Genomic DNA, 26,518 nt, shown 5'->3' with positions numbered 1-26,518 from the left:
ATTGTAGAACAATAAAATTGGTATCGTTGAATTCATCAACATGAAAATAGTCAGAGTGAACAATTGTCTGTATCAAATAATCTCATTTTTATAAGCAAAACAATACACATGATGCATTGATCGTATAACCTCATATTCATATTAAGACATATTCAAAAAAAAGACCATTAAGAAACTATTCAAGTGCAAAAAATATTTTCATACGTTTTCAGACACCTTTTTCAAGCCTTTTTAGACCGAGTCAAAACGTGAAACTTATATTATTAGATTCATTTACATGAAAACTATCGAACTTAATTATTTTTTGAACCATAAAACATCATAAATATTAAAAAAAAAACGCAAAAATCACCCCCCATTCACATCATCATGATCTCTTGGAAGAATTAGAGACAAAATGCCTCCAAAGGTAATGCTCACTAGCCATATCCACGAAAGTCCAAAACTCGTACTCTACCATAGCATGAACCTACATCCACAAAAATAAGGGTTATTAGAAAAAACGAACGTTTTTGTGAAATTGAGGCAAAAGGATGAAATGGGTCAACCTTGGAAGTTCCATTTGAGGAAGCGTCGGAGGAGTCTAAGATTTTGGGGTTGGAAGGAACAACAGCGTCGTCTTCTTCGACCTGAGGCCTCTGAGAACGAAGAAACCAACAAGGGTTGCGGGCAAGAGCGATTCCATGTGAATAGTGTTGTTCGCACCAAACCCTACCTAGTCGCTCAAGTGACATGGCTCGAGGACCGCCCTTCTCCCTCCACTGTTAACGGTGACGGCACCGCTTACATGGCATCCGCGGATGAAAGCATTAAGGTTTCAAGGAGGGAAGGCGAGGCGAAAGGGCACAAGTTTGATGGTTGTGGTGGTGCGGGGTTGGACGATGGTAATGGCATAGGGTTGTTTTCCGTTGGAGATGGGAAAGGAGGGGAAATGAATTTTTTAAATAATTTAGATAATAAAAATGATGTGACACTGATGTATTAGTGATTAGGTTTGATGACATGACATTTTATCTATCATATTATTACTTAAATTATGGAACTAACAGCAGGTACTAGAGTGAAACATAAAAAAATGTCGGGTACATAGATGAACAAAAGTGAATTTTATGTGATAAAACATTGAGAAATACATATTTAAGTCTTAATTAATTACATTATTGAAATACAATAATTAAATATATTACTAATTACTTGAAAAATTTACAAAATAATCCAAACAAAAAAATAAAAATAAAAACATTGAGAATTCAGGTTTGGAAATACCAAATTCTAAACGAGGATCTACAAAAAGTATAAAAGAAAACTGTAAATAGTAAATGGGAGTCTGCATAGAGCAAAAAAGAGAAAAAAAAAATATGCGTAGAATTTGGGTTTGGGATCCCGAATTCTAAACCAGCTGCAAAAAAAAAAACAAATATGGTATGAATTCAGGATTGTGAGGCCCAAATTCACACTGTAAGTAAATAGGAATGAGAAATAGTTATGTTAATAATTTGGGAGGAGGAATAGTTTGGTATAGAAAAAAAATCATAAGGTATGATTGGATAAAAAGAAAATGAGGGATGTGTTGCGCTGGCTGATATTTTATTTACATAACACTGATGACATTGGAACAACATGTTGTGGCAGTCTCAAAGCATGGCACTAACTTGTACTGGTTGGACCGCTAATGGACGTTTTTATCTGTCAGACCATTTGGGTAGTCCTCTTTTAGGAGCTGTAATTATTATATCGACATAGTGTGTTATTTCTTTGTCAAGGGTAGGAATAATCTTTTGTGCATGTAGCCTTGTGAAAAACAGTTTGTACTCTTTCTTATCTTTAATTTAGAAAATACTGGAGGAGATTGGATCGGATGCATCTCTTGTGAAGTATGCTGAATTCTGTTAATTTTTCATAGGCTTGATTGTTTAAAACATGAGAAAATTTCTGCACTTGTTTCTTTGATTAAATCAATGGGTGTTCTTGTTTTCTTATGAAGAGGATTAATAGAATTTTTAGAGTGAGATCTGAGAGAGGTGTAAGAGAGAAAAAAAAACTGTGATGGGAGGAGGTAAGGAATGAGGTTATTTAAGTAAATTTAATATAAAAAAAGAGATACATTTAATTAATTAAGGAACATATATTTCTCATTTAACAATGGCCAAGGACAGAACCCAATTGACCCACAAAAATGTCCCTAGCGTAATGCTATTTCAAAAAACAAACCTTAAAAAAATAAAGTGACGGAACCCAATTGACCCACAAAAGTGCAGTGCAACTTTGGCATATGCTACTGGCACCCAGCTTTTTTGTTGGGACACCCATTTTTGAAAATGTTAAATATATAGTTATAAATAGCAGGTTCAATTTTTTCATTTCTGTGGTGTCTTTATTTTTGCAAAATCCCACTCCCTTATTGTAAGTTGTTTCTGTTAGCCTCCTTTTCTGAGCATTTTTTGTCTATGGTGATATACGTGAGTTGTTCATGAATATACGGTGAAATTGAGTGGTTATTCGTCGCCGGAGAAGAAGACGTACACAATTTTTTTAGAAAAACATACAGATTAACAATTAGTATGATTCATACGGATTGCTGATCCGTAATCAGTATGGCTCATACGGATTGCTAATCCATAGGCTATTTTAAAAAAAATTGAAAATAAAATTTTGTCTGATTTATTTATTTAATTTATTTTGTAGTGTAATTTTTTTTAATAGTTTTAGCAATTATTTTATAGTGGTATAAAAATAATAAAAAAATGTATTTAGTAATTAGATTGGTAAAAAAATGATAATATATATAAACTTTTAAAAATTGCTAAAACTAACATTAGATTGATTAAAATTTAATTTAGTAATTGATTGAAAATAATTTAGCAATTAGATTGGTAAAAGTAGCATTAGACGGCTAAAACAATTTTTTGTATACATTTAAAATACTTATTAAAGTTGATAATTAAACAATTTTAATAATTAAAAATTAAATAAATTTAATATTTCATTGAATGATGTATTTATTAGAATTTATATGATATTTTAATGAAGATATGTAGTGAAAATGTAGTCTGTGGCTAAATGATGTACAATATTTTTTTTTTAATTTTGTATAGAGCTATATTCGTGTCGATAACAAGTGAGGTGAATGTATAATTTTTTTAAATTGTATTTTGTTTATCATTTAATTTGTTAAATGTTTTATTAAGATGAATGAAGAACAGTTGATGTATAATAATATCATGTCTGAAGAAGTTGATATGAATGTTGAAAATAAGGAAGATGTTGGTGTGAAAGTAAAACACGTTGATTGCTCTGATGTCTTTAATACTTCTCAGGTAATTGTCTAATTTGTTGTTGGTAAAGTAGTTATGCTACATAAATGTTCATTTATCTCAGACATTCTTTGAATTGTGTTATAGTTCTTTGCTACTCGTGATGAAGTTTTACATTAGACTCGATCGGTGGCTCATGAAATTAAATTTGTTGTCGTAATAATGAGGTAAGACACAAATACTGGTGTTAGAGGAAGGGCCTCATTTATGTTAATAGCTTGCGAAAGGAGTGGTGAGTATAAGCCTAAGAAGAATGATTTGGTAAGAATATGCACTAGCAACAGAAAATGTGGATGTCTGTTTAAGTTGCGTGTGAAGTCAGTTTTGGGAGAAAAATGATAGATGCTGAAGTTAATTTGTGGGATTCACAATTATGAAATGACAAAATCATTTGTTAAGCATCCATATGCGGGTCGACTGACTAAAGATGACTTCAATATTTTTTGTAATTAAAAAATTTAAATTATTTTTAATTATGACTTTAATATTTTTCATAAGTAACAAATTTAATATCTTTTAAATATTTTTTCAATTTTTTTAAAAAGTTAAACAAATATAATATTACAATATTTAAAATTAATTTTTTGGTCAATCTAATGTTAGTCTTAACAATCGAATCTAATCTAATATTAGTCTTAGCAATCTAATCTAATTTTAGTAATAACTAAAATATTTTTTTGTTTTTATAAATAAAATCAATACTTAACAAATAAAGTATAAATTTTTTTTATAAAATTACACCAATTATTATAAAACAAAATTACAATACAAAACAATTTAAAAAATAATTCACAAATATATATTTAGAATTAAAAAAATTCTAAAAAAATTCAATTTTTTTTGAAAAAATATACATGCAGATCAACAATCCATATGATCCAATTCGTATGGAATTTTTCCCAAACAATAGGTTTTTCACAAACAACAATTCAATCATTCAACGTGCCATTATTCAAACAACAATCATTCAAATAATAATCATTAAAAAAAAAAAACAATGCGAATAGAAAGAACGCAAATGAAGAACCAACAAAAGGAGCCCACGAACGAAGAAGTAGGAACACCAAGAGGAAGAAGAGGCAGGAACGCCGGAAGAAGAAGCGCCGGTGCAGCAAAAGAATGACTCGTTCTCGTTGCTGGATGTCTCAGCAAAAAGGCCGGTGCCCAAAGCAACCCATGCAACTTTATACGGAAAAAAGCAAAGGCCCATTAGAGAAAACTTGAAAACAAATATTTTAAAAAAGGAAACGGATGAGGGAATTAAAATTAAACCTGACATGAATTGAACACACAACCTTACCCTTTTGAGCTGGATTTAGACACGCTACCATTACGCCACAAATCAACTTGTTGACGTTGATGAATTCTATTCTAAATATAAACATGTTTTCTAGAAATTAATCATTTCCCTTTCAAATAAATCTTCTATCTTGAATTTGCGAGGAAGTAGTGGGAGAAAGTTTCAAAGCCCACTCCAACAACGTTCTCTACTAATTGTGAACGCATGCACATATAGAAGGTTTTAGGTTTGCCACAGCTGATGATAATTAAGGACCGTGAATTTATCCTTAGTAGAAGAAAAAAATCAATAATATTACATGTTTGTATGTATTTGTTCTTACGTTAGTCCAAGGGAGTTCGAGAGTCGACACTAAGGTAGAAAGTTATTATAATAGTACATACTCAGATGTTTATTTTACATTATAATGTTGATTTTATAATGTTAAATAAAATAAGAAATTCACTTCAAATGCGTTGTTGGTTTTCCTCACTTTTTCTTTTCTTTTCTCTAATACGTAGATTGGTCGTTATCAATAACCCATTTTTAAGAGATAGCCATGATGGCAAATGGATCTCCTAGCCCTTCTAATTGGTGTTGTTTCTTCTCTTTTTTAACTCCCTAGTTTCTACATATGCGGCTATGACCTGTGATTGTTAGTATTTAGTATACACACACTCACTCACACGCCGCCACCTTTTACAGTTAAAGTCATATGGAGCCAGCCACAGTACTGAAAATGAGTGCCCCCAAAGACTTTAAACAAACCCATAACGTGGGCCTATGCCCTACCCCAAATTCCTATTGGGTTCACTTGTCTGCGCATGAAAGTGCCAAAAAAGCCTATAGCTATTTATTTGAGACCCATTAAGTATTTATATGAACCATGTTTGTAGAATTCTAGTTGTAGTGTTGTACCTCCTATGATCAAATAATTTTCCGCTTAATTATTTTTTTCTCTCTTCAATTTAATCTTTTTTTTTTTTTTTGTTCCTGTAAAAGAAATTCATTTTAGTCCCTACAAAGTGTATTTATTTTATTTTTTATTCTTAAAACACTTTAAACAGTAAAAAAAAAAAGTGTTTTGAATAGTAAAAAAATACATTATCTAACACGCTTTGAAGATGAAAAGTAAAAAGACATATTTTGTAAGAATGAAAATGAAAAGCAAAATTATAGGGACAAAAATGAAAAAAACACTAAACTATATGGACAAAAAATATGTTTAACTCATTTTTTTAATTAGATTAACCCAACTTGGAAAAGAAGTCACAACACAATATGCATAAAGGAAAAGAAAAGAACCTTCTTTAAAAAAATAATAAAAGAAATACATTAAGAAAATGATGCAAGTGCAAGCTCCACTTGGGATCAGATTTCGGCTGGAAAAAATAATATGGAAGTCTCTTTCATTTCTCCGTAGTACTAGTGTCGGCTAAGAAAATATACAGTAGAGACTGGACCAGTGTACCTCCAGTGAAAATTGAAAGCCATTAATATCCCCTCACTAAAAACATTTGAACTGTGCATTTATATGTGTGGTAGATACATGCACCATGCACTATTTATGAGATGCTAACACTGTTTACCCAACTTTTCTGTTATTCTGTGTACCCCCCTTCATGTCAATTTCTATGTGAATTTCAAGCGCGACCTAGCTAGATTAACCTCTTTGAAGTGTCCAAGGGCTTCATTAAAATAGCTTTTGTTTAGAGACAGTAACGCCCGTGATATAGTCAACCACGCTCCAATAACATCAAATTATTATCAACAACAAAACTCTATTTTTTAGTATTCAATGTAATTATATACTCATGAATTTGATAATAAGGTTTTCCAAAAAAAAACAAAAAAAGTCGAATTAAACTGTTTTATAAAAGCAGTTTGAAGTTTGGTCCGGGTTTTTTGTTCAATCCTCTCCGGTCTGGTTATCCATTTTGCATTCATGCATCATGCATGGTTCCGTTTTTGCTTAAAACAATTTAGTTTGATTCAATTTAATTTGGCTTAGTTCAATTCTTCTCACACCCTTTTATTTGAAATTACGAGTCAAATTAAAAAAAAAAAAACAAAACAAAACTCTGTATTAGTTGATCTACAAGTTCCCTCGTGGCAAACAACTACTTTTTGAAAGAAGGAAGGCATTAAATTTGAAGATTTTCACACTATAATCGCGAATCCAAGTACAATAATCTTGTGGCAGTTGTCCTTACTCCATAAAAAGGGTGGTGTTTCACGCATGTAAAAGCAACATCTCATATTATAAACGAAAGGTGGGTTGTCCAATAGTCGTTGGGCCCCGTCCTTATCAAGATCAGCTGGACTGTCATCTATCAAAGTTTTACATTGCAAAGTGCACCGCAGCATCTTCGTAACACAACCCTCTAATTTCATAATTTGTATTTTTTTTTTCAAAATAAGTGTTACATTTAAAAACAATAATTATTTTAAAATAAGTGTTCAATTTAATTTTTTTAATATAATATTAATTATTTTTCATCAACATCCTTAATAAATGTCATTTTAATTTTTAAATATAATAATATTATTTTCTTTCATCTAATAAGATTAGTTTTATAAAACTAGTATTTTCTTTCATTTATTATTAGTTTGTGTTTGTCCGGCTAAAATAATCTATTAAAACAACACCTATTTTTAAACAGAGGTAGTCGTCTTGAACTCATACACAAGGTGATCGACGGTTCAGAGTCTCATTTTGAGAGACCTCACAACTTTTAAAAAATTTTAAAAAAAAACTATTAACTTTATTTTGTTGAATTTTTTAATATATAAGAGTTTTGTGTATTATTTTTTATGATTTAATTTATAAATTCATGAAAATTTTTTGTCAATAAATTATTTATGAAATATGTTTTAAGTGTTTAGGGATCTCTTTTTTAATTTTTGTTCTTACCCCAAAAATGTATTGAACGGAGGGATTAGTATATAACTACCGATACCATCACTCAGGCTATGCCAACCATTAGTCTTCTAGATATGTGGCGTCATCTCATCACAATTCATGTTGTTAATGAGGTCAAGAAACCCTTTAAATATTTATTATTGCAACAACAAAAGTTATTAAAAAAATAAATAAATTTGGTTTTTTTATAGGTGTGTGATTTGTGTGTAGCGAAAAGTTTGTACATGTATGATTACGGGTTATTTTAAGTTGAATGCAAATTTCACATATCAAAATCACAATCATGAAAAGGGGGCAGTTGGAACACTCTCCACATAAAAAAAGCTTCCCTCTAAGCCTAAGATGCCCCCATTTATAAAAGCCTAGGAGCGCTAGCATGACATGCATTACCATAAATGCTTAGTTCATGGTTTTAAGCTTTGTTGCAAATCTATATATATAATTATAGAAGCCTCCCTCTTTAGGGGACGAGAAAAGGACTAAAAGGTAGCAATAGCGGGAAGGAATCCCGAAGTGGGAGAGGATTTTGCTGCCTAGTTGAACAAAAAAAAAAAATACCCTTCTAAAGAAAGAAGTTGAGAAAACAAAAAGAAGAAGAAAAAAAAGCCTTTCTTTGATGCCCTCTCACCATCAATGCTGTATTAATTGCTAGTCCAACAACGCAATTAGTTACGGTCCAGGGGTAGATTTTGGTTGTTTTAAAATGAATTTTTAAATTCATGTCTTATATTTGAAATATGTACTTTACCTCCAAGTCACTAATTGTGTGTTTTTAGAGCGAAGTTTTGTCATAAGTGATCTATCATATAGGTGCATGTTTGTATTATCGTTCAGTTGGCTTAAACCTATGCTTCAAAAAGAAACTCCCTTGATACTTATACGGTGAAGGAGCATGGAAAGTCTCGCCACCACAATTACAATTGAGATATTTGGATAAACTTATCTGAAAACATGTTTAGGAAAAAAATAAGAAAAAAATAAAATAAATTTTTCCATAAGCTAAAATGGGATTTTCATTGATTTAATTATAAGTGTCTTTTCATTTTTTAGTTGAAATTATATGAGAAAGTTTTTACAAATTAATTCATAGTTAATTAATAAAAAAAATTCATTATAGTTTATGAAAAAGATAATCTTATTATTATTTTTCTCTTAGAAGTGTTTCCAAAGAAGTTTATCCAATGTCCAATGAAAAAACAAAACATGCATCCCTTACGGTTTAGAAACAAATTATACAGTAGTTTCTGCATTTTTATATATTTTTTAAGTGATTTTTAGCCTCAACAAGAATAAAACTATTTTTTTGACATTGAACAAAGGTATTTAAGTAATAAACTTTTTCTTTTAAGTACTTAATATAATTAATATTTAAGACTCTTATAATTAAGAAGAAAAAAAAGATACAAGGATTAACTTTGTAACTTTATAAAATATGAAAATTAAATGAGAAAAAATCGTGAGGCATAAAGAAATAAAAATTATTAATCCACTTTGGAGAAAAAAAAATATATACTTAATCCAAAATTATATCATAACATGCACGTTTTTTCATAAACTCTTCAATGACTTGAAGATGAATTCACTCAGACCGTTTAAAAAAATTACAGTAAAATTAAAGTGTTATTCAACAACGAGCATAATTGTATTGAAAAGAATAAACTTACAAACTCTGTGCATATGCAATTATCCTTATTCATTGGTTATATCCTAATGACCGAAAGCTGAGGCAAACAGATCTAATTCTGATCATTTGGTCCTTCTTATTATTATATATAGTATAAAATGCAAAACATGTTTACTTATTAATTAAGTTGTTGTTAACGAGGGATACAGTAATTAGTTTGGCCTTAAAGATGGAGAGAGTTCATGCCTTTTTTTGGTTCTATTGGTGTCTCTTACACGCGTTCTCAAGCACAGGCAAAATTAGTCCCACAAACACAAAGGGCCCTTATTGATCAACTATATGCTACTTGAGAGGTGTGAAAATGATGGAAAATTAAGCATTTGTTAAGAAGACGTGGGAAATATATGGATGACGGGACAGGCACATACACTTATCTTGCTTTTTAATCTTCCACAATAATATTTATACCCTAGGTATCCTTGGCAAAGATAGAGTAAGTTTGGCTTTTAATTAAGACGTTTACAAAATAAAATGTTTGATTTTTAGTTGAGGCTGATAGTAAATTGAATTTTGCCTCTAGTTTGTCTTAAATGTAGTATTTTGTAAACTCAGTTCGTAAAATAATCAATAAAGTCTAACATAATTAGTAAATAGTTAAATTACTTAAATATCTTATTAATGATTTCACTCTTATTCATGTGAATAGAAAAGAGATTCTTGAAAAAGACAGATCTTTTTTAATGATTTTTACATTCAAAAGGAATTAGTCTTTCATTATTATTTGAAATTTAAGAGTACATTTAATTGGTTAAAATGGTGATATTAAAGAGGATAAATATGTTTGTTTCATGCTTGATTAAAAAAAAAAATAGGTGACAATACAAATCAAGCATATGAAAACATGATAAAATCTTTAATTTTTTTATACTCAAAAAGTCATGAAATAATTTTGTGTCTGATGTAGCAAAGTATTAAAAAGACATATATATACATATTCATATTTATATTTCTTAATTAACTGAAAAAATAATAACTAATCAACGTAAATATTTTAAAAAGAAAACACTGAATTTTTTATTCTAATCTCTTTCTCTTTTTATTTTAGTAAATACATTAAATTTTATATAAATTAAATTAAAATAATTAATATTTGGTATTTTGTAAAATTTATATTATTTTACTTATATTTTCCATTATTCGTCAAATGATAAATAAGATAAAAAGTTGTTATGTAACTTGTCTTGTGTCTGTGTTGTGTTATTCTTCTTGTCTTATTTAGTCCTATAATTTCTTCACAAATCAAATGGATCTTAAGAAATATCCTTTCTGTCAAAAAACAAATAAATGTCCTGAGTAGTTGTAGAGAATAACAAAAAGATCTAAGAAGAAGACTATTTGTATTAATAAATTAAATACATAAATAAGATTATTATTATTTTAAAGAGTACATTACCTTTATTATTGCTATTGTTATCATCGGCTGTACTATTCTACCTATTTGAAATAAAATTAATTATAAATAATCAAGTTGGATTTTTAACATTAAACGGGTCACCACACATTATCTAAACAAATGCAATCACTAAATTAATTCTTCAGAAGTTGAAAACATCACCATATTAGGTCAAAAAAAATATTTTAAAGTTTGTTCTTTAAACATTTTTTTTATATGTCACCACTTAAATATTTTGAACAGACAAATTTATACATATATTTAAATCTTTGGAAAATTAATTTAAAAATGAAATACTTAAAAAATTAATATGATGATATTTATCTTCAAATGACTTATTTAATCGTAAAAAAAAGACTAATATAATAACGTACGTATAACTTGAAACATTTACTAATAAATGTACATCTCATTTTTAGGATATGCTAGTGAAGAGAAAAGGAGAGAGAAAAAAGATGATGATTGGAAATGGAGAGAGGGATAAAGAAAAAATATGAACTGAGATGGAAGAGAATATGTGTGGATGTGTGTGTTTTTTTCTTTCTAATCAAGAGAATATGTGTGTATATGAATATAATAACCCAATATCAATTTAAGAGGATTATTGAGTTTCTCAGTTTCTTTAATTATATAAATATTAAAATAACAGTTAAGAATTTAGGCATAGGAAGGAGCAGAGAATCAGAATAATTGTACTACATGATTGGCTGCAGAATATTTATTTTGGTTTCATTAATTTAAACTGGTTCCCAAATGAATAAGAATTGAAGTTTGATAACGAACGTCATTAGGTGGCCCAGATGAAAAGAAATATTTACTTTAGAAGGTTGAGAATATAATGATCATCCAGTTTAGATTTGTGGGTGCCACGTGCCCCACAGTGCCTCCACAGTGTTAATGAATATATATATATAAAGTGAAGTTATACTCTTTTATGATATACCTTTCCATAAAATCTTATAATATTTTATATAATAAATATTAACTAAAAAATAATGTATTAAATTTAAAAACATAAAATACGTTGAATTCTTATTGAATAAGTGGATAAGTTTGTAGAGATATGTTATTGGAAAAATTGTAATTATTCATAAAATTTAATTTCAATTCATTACCATTATAAAAAAATCTACACCATTAATATATTAATATTAATATTTAAATATATTTTTTATTCTTAATATATATTTAAATTTTGTGTTTATTCTTTAATAATTTTTTTCTTCACATCCCTAATATTTGAAAATATTTATTTTAAATCTCTTATGTCAGTTAAGTAATAATATATTTTTTAAATATTTGATAACATAATTTGTGGCGGCTCAAAAATCATCAATATTTATTTCAAAATTAAAATTAAATTAATTTTCTAACAATCAAAAATCACTAGAATCAATTAAAGTAAAAAAAAAATCACAAATTGTGAACCTCTTGTGAGTCATCTACCAACTCTTTACCTATCTTCTTTGCCTTCAACCTTCATCTTCCAAAACATATCTCATTTTCTTAAAAAAAATAAGAAATAAATCTCAAATCAATTAAAAAAAATTCGCAAACACTATCATTCTTCTCAACACCCAAGATTTTGTTTCTTCAAATCCACACCTTGAACCTTAACATGCGATGCAAAAGTGCAATCATGGAGAGCGATGACGATGTTGCACGGTGGTTCTAGTGGCGCTAGCAAACACGAAGTGTGTGTGCGTGCACAAAAAAAACAATTTTAGTTTCTAGGTCAAGGAACTTTGTCTCATGGGGTAAGGTAGGCCTTCACTCCATCATCATCGATGACGAAGGCCATTACGATATTTGCATCAGAATCGACATCATCCATGACCTCATTGCAACGAACCAACTTTCGCGATCTGGTTTGTGTTGGAACTACTGCGCCTCGACCCAAACCACACCACACCCTAAAACCAACAAATCACAACTAAGATTTGAGACCCAAATCAACAACCCAGGCATTTCCTTGAATGCACTCTATTTGTCTTGATTTGGTGTCATTGTAGTTTTAGGGTGGGTTCATGATTGCAACTTGTGGTAGTTTGGGTGGGTTCGCGATCTAGTGTCACTATACTTTTGGGGTTGTTGATGGATTGACAAGTGCACCAATTCGTCCTAAGTTGTAAATTTAAAACGGAAGTCCGAGTATCGTATCCACATGGACTTTGTTTATACTTAGGTAGATGAATATTTGATAAAGAAAAAGATTTGGAAAGGTTGTATAAAAAACAATAATTTAAATTGACAGAAAATTAAATCAAACAAGAAGAGAAATTACACAAGAATTTAAATTAATTAATTAAAGACAGAAAAGATGAGAAAATCCAATATTATTGTAGAAGGAAATTCAGAAGATGAAAATGTTGGAAACTTAGCCTACCAGAGTTACTCCTTGATGTGGTGCTAATGATTTTTCTCTATTTATAATTATTCAAATTTACTCTCGCACGAAAGAGTAAATTGGAATAAGAATAGAGATGTATATCAGGCTAAACAAATATCAACCTTTCCCCAGTAATGACTTTATTTAGATACTTTTTCCTAATTTTATTAGAAAATAACGTTTCTCAATGCTACCCCTAAAACTAATTTACTCTAACTTTGATCCCCCACATGAAAAAGCCTAATTTATCTATTTTCTCTCTCAAATCATTTTGCATAACTAAAATAGTAAATTGCATTAAGAATAAAGATGTATATCAGGCTAAACAAATATCAACATTTTCCCAGTGATGACTTTATTTTGATACCTTTTCCTAATTTTATTAGAAAGTAACGTTTCTCAATGCTACCCCTAAAACTAACCATGCAAATGGATGATCAAGCCACAAGCAATAATATTAAGCACAAGAAAAGATAATGCAAATGTAATATTATAAATAGATGAAAAGAGAAATTACATAATAGTAGTTGGTTGTCAAGTTCCAAATAAATGGAGTTTAGCTTCTCATTGTCATGGAGACTTTACAATTTCAAGAGGGGAATATTTAGTAAAGAGATAAAAGATAAGAAAGGGAATAGAGGGAAGGAACGACTCTCATTGTTTGCTTCTCCTTCTTTTAGTCTTTACCTTCTATAAAGAATTGTATTCTGTTGGAATTTCAGTGTGTCTTCTCCTTTTTCTCTCTTCTTCTTTTATAGGTGCAAATTAGCGAGTTTCTCAATTAGTCTGATTTCCTTAATTAGTGCTTCTATCCTTAATTAGCCTTCTTTCGTTAATTATTTTTCTTTCCTTAATTAGCACTTATTTTCTCAATTAGTCTTTTTTTCTTAATTAGACATTCTTTCCTCAATTAGCTTATTTCCTTAATTATTCTTACTTTTCTAGGCTTTATTTTACTCACTAAGCTTCATAAATCCTTCACTTTTAATATTCTCTGCACAAAATTTTAAATGATATTAATTTAATAATTATTTGCTCAAAAAGGAAAAATTACAAATTTCTCTATAATTTAACTCCCAAAATATACTCATAATTAGCAATTACCATACCACCCCAAATTTAAATCTTTACTTGTCCTCAAGCAAAAGGAAAAAGTTTAGAGTTTACCAATCACAATTCATGAGATAACTGCATACATTTTAAAAAGTTTCATTGGTCAATTCTCAAGTTCACATTGTCATAAGTTCATGAAAGGAGCAAAAAGAAGATGTACTTCAAATGAAATGGTTAGCAAGAATGACAGATTACAAGGAATAATCACCAACTTCAGTCCTCACAAGACTAGTGTTTCTCTCAATCCCACAAGTATCTCAATAAAAGTGTTTGAATTATAACAACTGACTAGTAAAACTCTCAACTTTGCACATCATCTCAGTCAATGCTATCATACATACATAATGTGGATCACTAAGGATTTTATTAAGCTTCTAATATGGTTGAGCTAATAAAGAAATCATGATTTTTCTAAAAATCAAAACTTAGAATCTAAGAGAGCATTCATTTCCCCAAATTATTTACAAACCACAACTTAAAATTTTTCACAACACCAACGTTATTTGAACGGTTGATTTTTTATACATATAATCAAATCAACATATGCTAATATATACGTGTTCGGTTTGCCCTTAAAATACTCTTTCTTAGTTGCTTTAGCAGCTTTACTCCAAAAACAATCGTGTACACAGGGACAGTGTATGTGTAAGGTTGATGATAACATGCATGCTTTTTTCATCTGAATTTCTTCAAGCAAATGATTCATGGAAAGGGAAAGGAAAGAACCTATTGTTCATGATGATTTCATGGTGTTACAAGTCAAGCTCTTCTCAGTTGCCAGTTGAGTCTTTTTTTTCCGTACTAGTTTTTTTTTTTTTTCTTTTTAGTATTAGACTTTGACCAGAAGAAAAATTTAAAAGAGAAGAAATCATTAACAATCATTCAAAAAACTGCTTCACTTGACTTTCTTAGCAAGTGCATGAAAGAAGCTACTGCGATACTTTATCTTTCAGGTGCTTTTGCTTAATCCTATTTCCAAGAATTGGCACCATCAGCATTTTCTAATACATCGGTCAAAATTCGAATAATATCACCTTAATCTTATCCCTGATACACCAAAACCCAGAACCTTTTTTAGGGTATTTTTATTATACGAATTTGGATTCATCATATCTTTATAACCTGAATTTTTTATTTAATAAATATATGTATTAAAACTGTCCTACAGCTTACCAGGTGTCAGCCGTTGAACAGTATAATATTATTTTATTTTTTCTTTTATTATATTTTTTTTCCTCATTTTAATTTTTAAAAAATCGTACAAAGAACCGGTTTCACACTTAGTTTTTATTAAAAGTGGTAAAATGAAAAGACATTCTCAAGATAATAGCACGGGAGGAATTGAATCCACATTTATAAAGAGAATGAAAATCCACGTTTTTTATCCACTAAACAATTTAATCACTTAATTATATCAATCCACCAGGTTAATATCTAAATTTTTATTTTATACATTGTATTAAAATTATGAAAAAGAATTAAGTTGTTCTAAGAGTAACTCCCGCTAAAATAACTGTTCCTGAGTTACCATTTTTTTTTTTGTTTTGACAAAGAATTGAGTTACTATCAGAGTAATTAGCTTAATCTTTCCCCTTAAATTATTAAAATAAATTATACTTCAGCTCACAATAACAACACAACCCTCATCTTTTCTGTAATTATTAAAACAAATTATATTTCATCAGTTCACAATAACAACACAACACAGTACTCATCTTTTTAACTAGAGAAGTAAAGAAACGAAATCACAAACGTACGTATAGTTTGCAAATTAACGATCATTCAGTCTTTGGTGACAGCAAATGAAGTGATACAACACGTTAGCTAGCATTTTAGGTTTGCTTTCCAATACACTTTATAATCTTCCTAAACTCCTAAACCAAAGTGGGCTTCTAAACAAATCACCCTATGAGAGAATTTTAAGACCAAGAAGAATGTAAGTCAAGTGGGTGGTCCCATAGAAACCCAATTAAATTGGGAATTAATTTGGTAAGCAACGTGTCAAGATTAGACTTACCAAGCTACATCCTCCTCACACCCCCTACCTATTCCCCTCACCCACCTAGCTTGCTCAATTGGTTGGACAATAATTACTATTCTGGTTTTCTGTCTCCGACCCTCGCTATATATACTTTAAAAAAAAAATGAATTTCTACTATATTAATAATATGCTGAAAGAAATATATATCAATATATATAGCATGGTTTCTCATATTTGTTCTATATTGATATCTTATAATTAAATAAAAAATTGTTTTTTTATAGTTCAGAAATTATATTTTTCTTCCAACTTATTAGGTCAAAGATTAATTCCACTCGTGATAAATATGGTTCATAAAAAAAAATAATTTAAACACGTAATAGGACATTATACCGTTGCATTAACCTTTATGTTATAAAAAATTAATTTATTATATTTGATATCATTATTTTGAACTTTTGGTGTCTTTTTTAAAATACATTTACATTTTATTTCTTATATAAATATGTTAAGGGATCAATCCCTGCTAACATTATTAGAAAATCGCTAATTTTATCTAATGTGTATCGTGCAATGTGATATTAATTTAATTAAGTCATTGAATATTGGAGATCCAAACATTAGACAGGTAAGCATTCTCCTAACAAAGTTATTATTAGAGTAGATTAGAATTAGTTGGTTGGCTTTACAAATAACAAAATGTAAGTTATTTTTCAAATGATATATAAAACTTGAGGTATTGTGTATTTTGATGCTTAAGCAAACACATTATAACTTTATTCTTAAAAGGTATCTCGGCAATTATGTAAGGAAAAAATATATTTATAAATTATCTTTAATTTTAACTCTTAAAAGGATGTAAGATTTTTTGGGTGTACTGAAACATGAGTTAAATATAAGAACTAAATTTATAGTAAGTTGACATGTTTTGTTGTTATTAGATGAAATTTCATACTAACTATATCAATTAAAAACAAACAAATTATTCAATAAAATAAGAACGAAACTTCATCTGATAAAAAGAATATTAAAAAAATATCTAAGAATATGTCCTCTGTATGTTGCTTAACAATCATTCTTTTGTGTGATCTTTATCCTTGAAAGCTGAGGACCATATATCTAGTTGCATAAATGTAATTAGCAAGGGGGCATTAAGAAGAAAATGAAATATTCTTCTGCAGGGACATTCTGGGCAAAACTCATGAGAGGTATATGCAGGGCCAAAACCTTCCCTCAAATATTGTGTTCACTCTCTCACTCAGTCAATGATATGGGCCTACAAAAAGTTCCCATCGTACTCAAAAAATCTTTCATTGTTCCTGTTAGTTATTATTTTCATCGAATCCCACATGAATTATCAGACTTTGCTGTCCGCTTGAGGAAACGGCATCTTTTAGTTACTGTGGATGAACAAAAAAAAAAACAGGCTCTTCTTGCCCACCCCTAATTCCTACCTTCTCAGCTACCCCTTCTGACCAAGCAACTTTTTGTTGTTTTATTTGACACACATCAATGGAAGGTGTCATGAATTCATGGCGGTTAGAATGACATCTAAAATAAATAAAATGATATATACATGTTTTCTATGTAGATTAGTCTTTAACAAAGTTGTTAACCATCAACATTAATTTAGAATAATTACTACCAAACTTGATTCATAAAAGAAATTAATCAATTCAATTTATTTCTTAAAAAGCAAAAAGATTGAACTTTGTAAGAATACTCTAGAATCTCATCATAGAACAAATGTCTTAATTGGACCAAAAAAAAGATTGACTCATAAAAGAAATTAGTCAATTCAATCTTATTTTTAAAGAAAAAATAGTCATTAAATAATTTTTCAATATTATAAATGTGAGACATTTTAGTCCTTTTTTTTTCATTTTTCTTCTATTTTAGTAAATAACTAATGAGAAATTTTCTTATAAAATGTCATTTAGGGTCAGTTTATTTAAATTCATTTGTTAAAAAGAACATATTTTTTAAAAAAATAATTTTTTATATGTTTGTTTAAACTGTTTTGGCTTGAAAAAAAATCAATAATTATTTTAAGAAGCAAATTCTATATATTTATTAAGAAAATGTTTTTTAAAAAGTGTTTTTTCACATTTTTTTTAATTCAAACAAATTGACTCTTAATCACACATTAATATGTATGATAGGTTTATGATTTTTACAGTAATCACTTTGAAAGTTATGTTATCAAGATTTTTATTTAGTTGACAGTGTAAATTTTTTTATACCAATAGTATATAAATATTAATCTCAATTAATTTCTAAAATGTTTAATATGTATCAAATTAGTTTTTATGAAAATTATTAACAATCCAAATTAGTCCCTAAAATATAAGTAAAATCACTACTAAAAAAAATGAGTTTTAACATCGCCCTATTAACATCGATTATTTGAAAACTGATGTCGTTAAACACTTATAACATCAATTTTCAAATAACAGATGTTAAAACTGAATTTAGTGTGATTTTAACATCGATTATTTGAAAACCGATGTTGTAAGTGCTTAATGACATCGATTTTCAAATAACCGATGTTAAATTAACATCAATTATTTAAAAATCGATGTCGTTAAACATTTACAACATCAATTTTTAAATAACCGATGTTAAAATCACACTAAATTCAATTTTAACATCTGTTATTTGAAAAACGATATTGTAAGTGTTTAACGACATTGGTTTTCAAATAACCGATGTTAATATAAACTTTTTTTTAATTATTTATATATTTTAAAAAAATCATATATTGCGTTATTAATTATATTTTAATTAAAAAAATATAATAATTAATAAACAATAATAAATTCAAAAGGTAAGCATTTAAAAATTAAACTAAATTTTTAAAATGAATTTCATAATTTTAATTTTATTATTTCATGATTATCATTTAAATATAACACACATTTATATAAATTATTTGATATTAGTTAATTTGAAAAAAAAAACTGTTTTTAATAATAGAGTTTAACTTATAGAATTTTTATAGAATGTTGGTAAAAATAATTATATCGTAAAAAAATTAAAATTTATTATTAATATATTTTTATTTAATTATTATAAAAATAAAAAATTAGTTTTTTTTCTTCTTAAAAAGGTAAATGGAAAATATTGTTTAAAAATTCTATGAAATCCTACTATATTTATATTATTGTATTATCTTTAAATTAAAAGTAAATTAAAATATTTGTATATATTAATTTGATTTATTGAAAGTATATGTTACAGTGGTTTAATTTAAATAATTATAGTTATCTCATATATTTGTAGGATTTAAAAAAATGATATTTTTATTATTTTTAAACAAATTTTTCAAAAAAAAATAAAAATATTTTCGTGAAACACGAAAATTATGTTTTAAGTCTTTAAATATAGAGTTAATTATAATCCACATGTAATTTATTTTTATTATATTTGTCATTTTTTTATTATTTTTAAACTCATTTGTTAATTATGTGAATTTTTTGTTAATAAATTTAATAAAAAAATTATTTAGGAAAGAAGAAACAAAGAAAACGAATTATATTTAAATAGTGATGAATTTTTTTTGTCAAAAGTTATTTTAATACTCAATTAAATATATTTTTTTAGATTTACTTAATAAAACTTTAAATTTTAATTCACGAACTAAGTTTAAGAACACGAAGAGCATATTAGCTTTGGTAACCATGACACACTCAAATTTAGTATGATTATCATTTATGAAATGATTATCACCGAGTTCTTATTATAAAAAAGTTATCCTTATTAATATTGTATTAAAACTTAAATTTAAAATCACTAGTTAAATTAAAAAAATCTTATCAATTGATTTATATACTTAGTAGCAAACAAAAATTGTTACAATTTTTTTATAATATCATTTAATTGGAAAATATTTTGATATAATTTTTAATATAATTATTACAGAAATTTACGATACTATAACTTATTGTCAAAATAGTCATAGAATGTATGCATACATTATTTATTTGATTAAAACGTATTTTTCGTTCATCTATTTTTTAAAATTCATGATTTTAGTTTTTTATTATTTAATTAAAATATTTTATCTTTTATTTTTAAAAATTCATAATTTTAACTCTTTTATTCTTTAATTGAGATATTTCATTTTTTATTTTAATAAAAAAATTTAATTTTAATTTTAATTTTTTAGAAGTAAAAGACGAACTATCTTAATTAAATGAAATGATCAATGATTAAAATTACAAATTTTTAAAAAATAAAGTATCTTAATTGAAAAATTAAAATTAAATTATGGATTTATAAAAATAAGAAGAGTGTATCTTTATAAAAATTAAATTATGCCAAATGCATTTTTTAAGCTTCATGTATCTTTATTTGCAAAACAACTCTAATAGAACAATTTTTTTTTAAAAAAAGCAGTGTTAATATCCAATTATCAATAAAACATCATTGGAATAACAATATAAACGTGATACATTTTGTCCAGGGCCCACTTTCTTACGTTCATTTAGATGGAATTATTAATTGTAGCCTACTAGTTGGTTAAAATAACATTATATTTCCTATCAAAATTAAAAGTGCATTAGATTTATATTCGTTTACCAAATGAGAAGTGTACTGGATAACCCCCTTTCGACGAGCATTTGTCTTTAACGTCATATAAACCCTAAATCCCCTTTCAACGAGCGAAGTGTTGATTCATTCTTGCAATTGCTCGCACCAATTTCTGCGTTTTCTCAAGGTAAGCCCTAAAACCTAAACCTATCATAGTTCATTTTATTGCTTTTTAATTTTCTCGCTTTTCAAAAGAAAATGTGTTATTCTTTTTTGTTGGTCACTTGATGAATTGTTGCTAGTGTTTTTGATCTTATTCAATGCTTAAATGCTGATAATGTATTATTCTTTTTTGTTGATCTTATTCTTTTTTGATATTTATTTGTGTTTCTGTTTTTATGTGACGAATTGATATGTTTTGAGAGGCCAAGTAAATTACATTGTAGTGATCCTGAAATGCTGATAATACATAAAATTGATGAAATCAAATTTATTCATTTAAAAAATAAAAAATATATTTGTATATTGTGCATAACTCGCCATGTAATCTAATTATTTAAAAACTAAAATGCTTCATCATCCATATTCATGGGTTTGTCTAGTGGGTGAATGGCTTCATGTCCCTTTACGGGGGTCCATGCCTTTTGTTTTTTAGTCATATAGGGAAAATGCCTCGTATTCCTGACAATGAAAGGGAGAATTTCTCTCATTTTTTGTCACTTCCAGCAAAAACTAGAACTACACGGTTAATATGAATTAATTAATTTTTCAAAGCAAAACATTTTATTTTTTTAAAAAAAATATTTGTAGAGAAAATAAAATCTTTATAAGAGTAATTTATGAGGCTTTGATTTGTAGAATTGTTGCAAGTTTTATCTAGCAGTTTATTTTTTGTAAGCCTTTCGGTCTAATCTTGCGTCACACATCTCTTGTGGGCTGGTTGCAATAAACTTAAAGTTTATTTTTGGCTTTTAAAAAAAATAAGAATAACTTATGATTATAGCAACCCATTGAATTAACTGTGGGAAGGGGATAGAAACTAGTTAAGCTTATTAAAAAGTTGATGTTGTAAGTGACATTTAACATCGGTTTTTAAAAAAACCGATGTTAAATGTTACTTACAACATCGGTTTTTAAAATAACCGATGTTGATTTATAGATTTATAACTTTTTTTTAATTCATATCATATAACATATCCTATTTAAATAACTGATGTTAAATGTCACTTACAACATCAGCTTTTTAAAAAATCGATATGAAATATTACTTACAACATCAATTTTTTAAAAACCGATGTTGATATATAGATTTAAAACTTTTTTTTCATAATTCGTATCATATAACATCGCCTATTTAAATAAATGATATTAAATGTCACTTACAATATCAGCTTTTTAAAAAACCGATGTGAAATGGTATTTACAACATCATTTTTTTAAAAATCGATGCCAAATGTCACATTTAACATCGGTTATTTAAAAAATCGATGTTAAATATGACTTACAACATCGATTTTTTAAAAAACCGATGTTGATATATAGATTTATAACTTTTTTTCATAATTCTTATCATATAACATCACCTATTTAAATAACTGATGTTGTATTTATTAGTTAACATCGGTTTTTAAAAATCGATGTTAACGATACTACTTTTCACATTGGTACTTTCAACATCAATTAATAACCGATGTTGAAAGTCTTAAATAACCGATGTTGAAACCTTATTTTCTAGTAATGAATGAAGAAACACAAAAATATTTGGCATATATAATCTTTTAAAAAAATATTAAATTTTAAGATTAAATTGAGTTGAATAAATTGTTTTAAAAATCAAATTCAGTATTTATTCATATTTTTTATCAGAAAAAAAACCATATATTAATATGGGGTACAAAGATACCACAACCCTAATGTTTATTCGTAATTTATAGGAGTAATTTAAAGGTTTATTGTTTACAATTTTGTAATAAATAGAGACCAGTTTTAACCAGGAATTATCTCAACCATTTCTTCCATGACAAATAGATCATAAGGTGTACAGTGCACACCATTATTTCCGGGTCTTTAGGAAGTTAAAAAAAATATGATACATATTTAAGTAGTGTTGCATACACCAACGTGACATAATAAAACATTTAATTATATTTTGTTATTTCATTTTTTCTCTATTAGTAAAATTAAAATGAATTATTTTTAAACTCTCTTTGTGTTTTATTCTATTTTTAAACCACATCAATTCTGTAAAAAAAAATATCAAATGTAAAATAAAAATCGTATATTATATTTTAACCTATCATAATACATGTATAAGTTAAGCTTTAATTAATAATACTAAAATTAGATAGACCAGTTTGAACAATAAATTGGTCTGATATCTAGTTTGGATATAGTTTATCAAATTGCATTTCTTACTACACCGCGATAACATATATTGTAGTAATTACAATGTTTGCATTATTACATTAATTATACTCGTATTTTGTGTAATATTTTTTTATAATGTCAAATTTTACCAATCTAAATTTTATTAAGCAGATAATATTTATATAAAAAACAGAGACAATATGTAGATAATTAGATTAATTTCTTAAGCATGTTATTAAGAGGTTCACATTCTGAATGTATGTACAAAAAAGACTTTTTTATGAAAAAGAAAAATTCATTTCGATAATTTTTATCGTTTTAAAAGAATTAGTCGTTGATGGTTCCATTAAAACATACCATTAATACACATTAAAAAAATACAAAAATTCACAAAATTTTAAAACTGGCTAATAATCAATTTCATTTTAACATTTGATAATATTTTAAAATATAAATAAATTTTGGATACAAAATTATATATTCAGGGATATTTTATTTATCTAAAATTATTAAATAAAACTCTTCCAAATACTCGTATACTCGTCAAAAGGATCAATAGCCCAATGTTCCATGAATCGATCACGAGCCGGAGTTTAATGACATGCATACATCGTTCTATCAAATTTCTTGGAAAAGGTTCTACACTTCTACCTTTTCCCATACTCTGTACAGCCCCATAAACATGTCTCGTGGTGGCATTCCACTAAAACATGAAAATATATCTGTTTCCGAGTCATTGACAATAATCATTAATATGCACATTTGATCTAAAGTAGTCTTTGACGCAAGCAAGCATGGGTATATATATATATATATATATATATATATATATATATATATATATATATATATATATATATATATATATATAAAATTTCTATGCTGTAAAATAAATTATCATCTAATCATAAATTTTTGTTTAAAATAATTATTTTAAAAGTTAATAAATTTATTATATATAATAAATTGTTATTAAAAAATTATATAAAACTTTTTACACTGGATAATCCTTTTTCTCTTTATATATATCTTTGCCTTTAAGTAGGGCAATTTTTTCTTAAAAAATATTTATAGGTTGTTGGGATTTTGGATATTTAGTTTCAGTGCTTTTTTAGGTGAAACCGGGAATCATTGCATTTAGGTTACAATTAGAGAAAGAAGGAAATTGTTATTTTTCAAATAAAGATGTCATTGAGGGATTATATTGTTATTCTAGTAACCCGGCCCGGCACCCTCTCACAATTTTGATATAGTTTTAAACAAATATTAAAAAGTTAACTTAAGATTATATTGTTATTAAACAAATATTAATGTTCGAAAAACATTTTGTTGTACTGTAATCCATGAGAATTGAGTTGCTTGGTTGATGGATGATAACTCAAGTAATCATTGCATAATTTTAAAACGAGTTGGAAACATTTCATTATTTGTAACAAGACAAATAATAAAACACACTACCTAAAATAACTAAAAAAATTAACTGTGATAATAACTAGAAGAAATTGCTTAGCAAAAAAAAAAAAAACTATAGAAGAAAATTATGTTACGTAATACTCCTATCCTCTTATATTGTTTTATTTTGTTTGAGGTTTAAAATTTTGACACAAAAATTAAGAAATACAATTAATAATTTAAATTTTATAAAAATATAAAAGAATTTCGCTCTCATCTATATTTTTATTTTATTTTCTCACTCCACAATAAAAACTTAAGGATATAATCAAATATTTAATATTTTATTAATATTGTAAAGTAACAATCAAAATGAACTTTTTTCCCCAAAATGTCAAACAAAATGCGATTTAGGTAGTATATGTCACTCACTAATATCACTAATTTTTATATAATAAATAAATAAATAAATAATTCATTAAGATCAATACAAATAGTTAAGATAGTTAAATTTTAATTACTTAATAATATCACAAATTTAAATTTTATTTTAGAAATACCCACATAATAAAATGATTTAAGTGATAGTTATATTTAATAACACAACTTGCAATTAAAAGAATAATTTTTTTCTATCAATGAGTGTGGTTTATATTGTTTAAATTAACCAAAAAAATCATTTATTCGTATGAAAAATGAGTTAATGTCTCGTTAAGTAATTAATATATCTAAAAATTACTAATCTATATTTTTATAATTTGAAATAAAATACACCCATTTATTTATTTTATATAAGGAGTACAGATATATAGTATTTAAAAGATGTTACAAGATTCAGTCAAAAAAAAAATGTTACAAGAAAATTAGATTTACACCGAATCTAGGTTAAATTGGAATTATGAAATGAAAATAAAGGACAAATTTACACGTAAACTGAGTTGTTTATGTAATGTAAGAGAGTACAAGGGGCGCCCATAATGATAATGTTTTTGAGCAATCTTCTTTATCCCTAGCTAAGTCCTTCCTTATTCACTTTCCAATGAAATCTTAGAAGACCAACATGCTTCTATGATGTCCCATTCTCCGAAAACCCACGAGCACTCGTCTTAGGCAAATTGTACAAGTTGTTACACAGCCCAACGCATAATTAATTTACGTTGTTTGGTTGGTAATGGTCCCCTATTCCCCACTCTTCCAACTGCCCCGAGAGGTCCATCATATGAATAATAAGAAGAAGAATCCCATACACATACATATCACACTGTACTTTGACAAGAGAATAAAGAAGGAAAAATTAACTATATTCATTAATTTATTCAGAAATGAACTTATATTTTATAAGAATCTGAATTTGATTCTCATTCTTATCTAGGGATCTTGAGCATGTTAAAAATTTATTGCAAAATTACGCTTAAAGCAAAATTAATTTTACCAATAGATCATGTTCCTTACTTTTGTATTTATTTTATTTTTATATATTGAATTTACATTAAAACTCTCATGAATTCCAGAACCCAAGTCATCTAATTTTTTTATTTTTTATTTTTTTAAAAAATACGAACGGTATCATCATCTTCATCTTTACACTAAACAAAACATTTTGTGGCCATCATTTGGTTAGCGACTAAAAACACGATCATTCAATTAAAACGCGTTTGTTATAAGACACGTATTATCATGGGACCCACTACCTATACTGCACGATCACGAACCAAGCAGATACAGTTCAAAATCGTTTTTCTACCGATATCTCTATCTATCGCTTTGATGGGGTAGTAATAACTAAGGCCTATTATTTTGTCATATGGATAATATACAATTGCAATTATACTTCTGGTTTGGATTACACTAACTTTGAAGCACGAATTTGGAATTAAATATATTCAAATGCTTCGCTCTTTGTTTTGTACTAAAACCACAGATAGTGGAATGATTTAATAATTAATTTAACTGATGTGGCTTTGTATATAGGACTGGTTTGTGGCAGAAGACTCGTAGATTACGAAAGATATAGGACTTCTTTTTCTTCTCCAATTCTCTTAGAAACCTAACGAAAATATGTAACTATTTCTTTAAAGTAAGTTAAAATAATATATGTTGTCTACATTTTCAGGAAAACAGTACTATACAATTAGAAAGAAAAAAAAATT

At 27.2% G+C, this 26,518-nt stretch overlaps 1 pseudogene; it reads right to left on the bottom strand.

Annotated features, from left to right (window-relative positions):
* Window positions 1–367: 367 nt before the first annotated feature.
* On the bottom strand, window positions 368–7,903 carry LOC114381674 (annotated as a pseudogene).
* Between the last annotated feature and the right edge of the window lie 18,615 nt (window positions 7,904–26,518).

This window comes from Glycine soja, chromosome 13 (genome assembly GCF_004193775.1).
Source record: "Glycine soja cultivar W05 chromosome 13, ASM419377v2, whole genome shotgun sequence".
Lineage (NCBI taxonomy): Eukaryota > Viridiplantae > Streptophyta > Magnoliopsida > Fabales > Fabaceae > Glycine > Glycine soja.
This window is presented reverse-complemented; position numbering and strand designations above follow the sequence as displayed.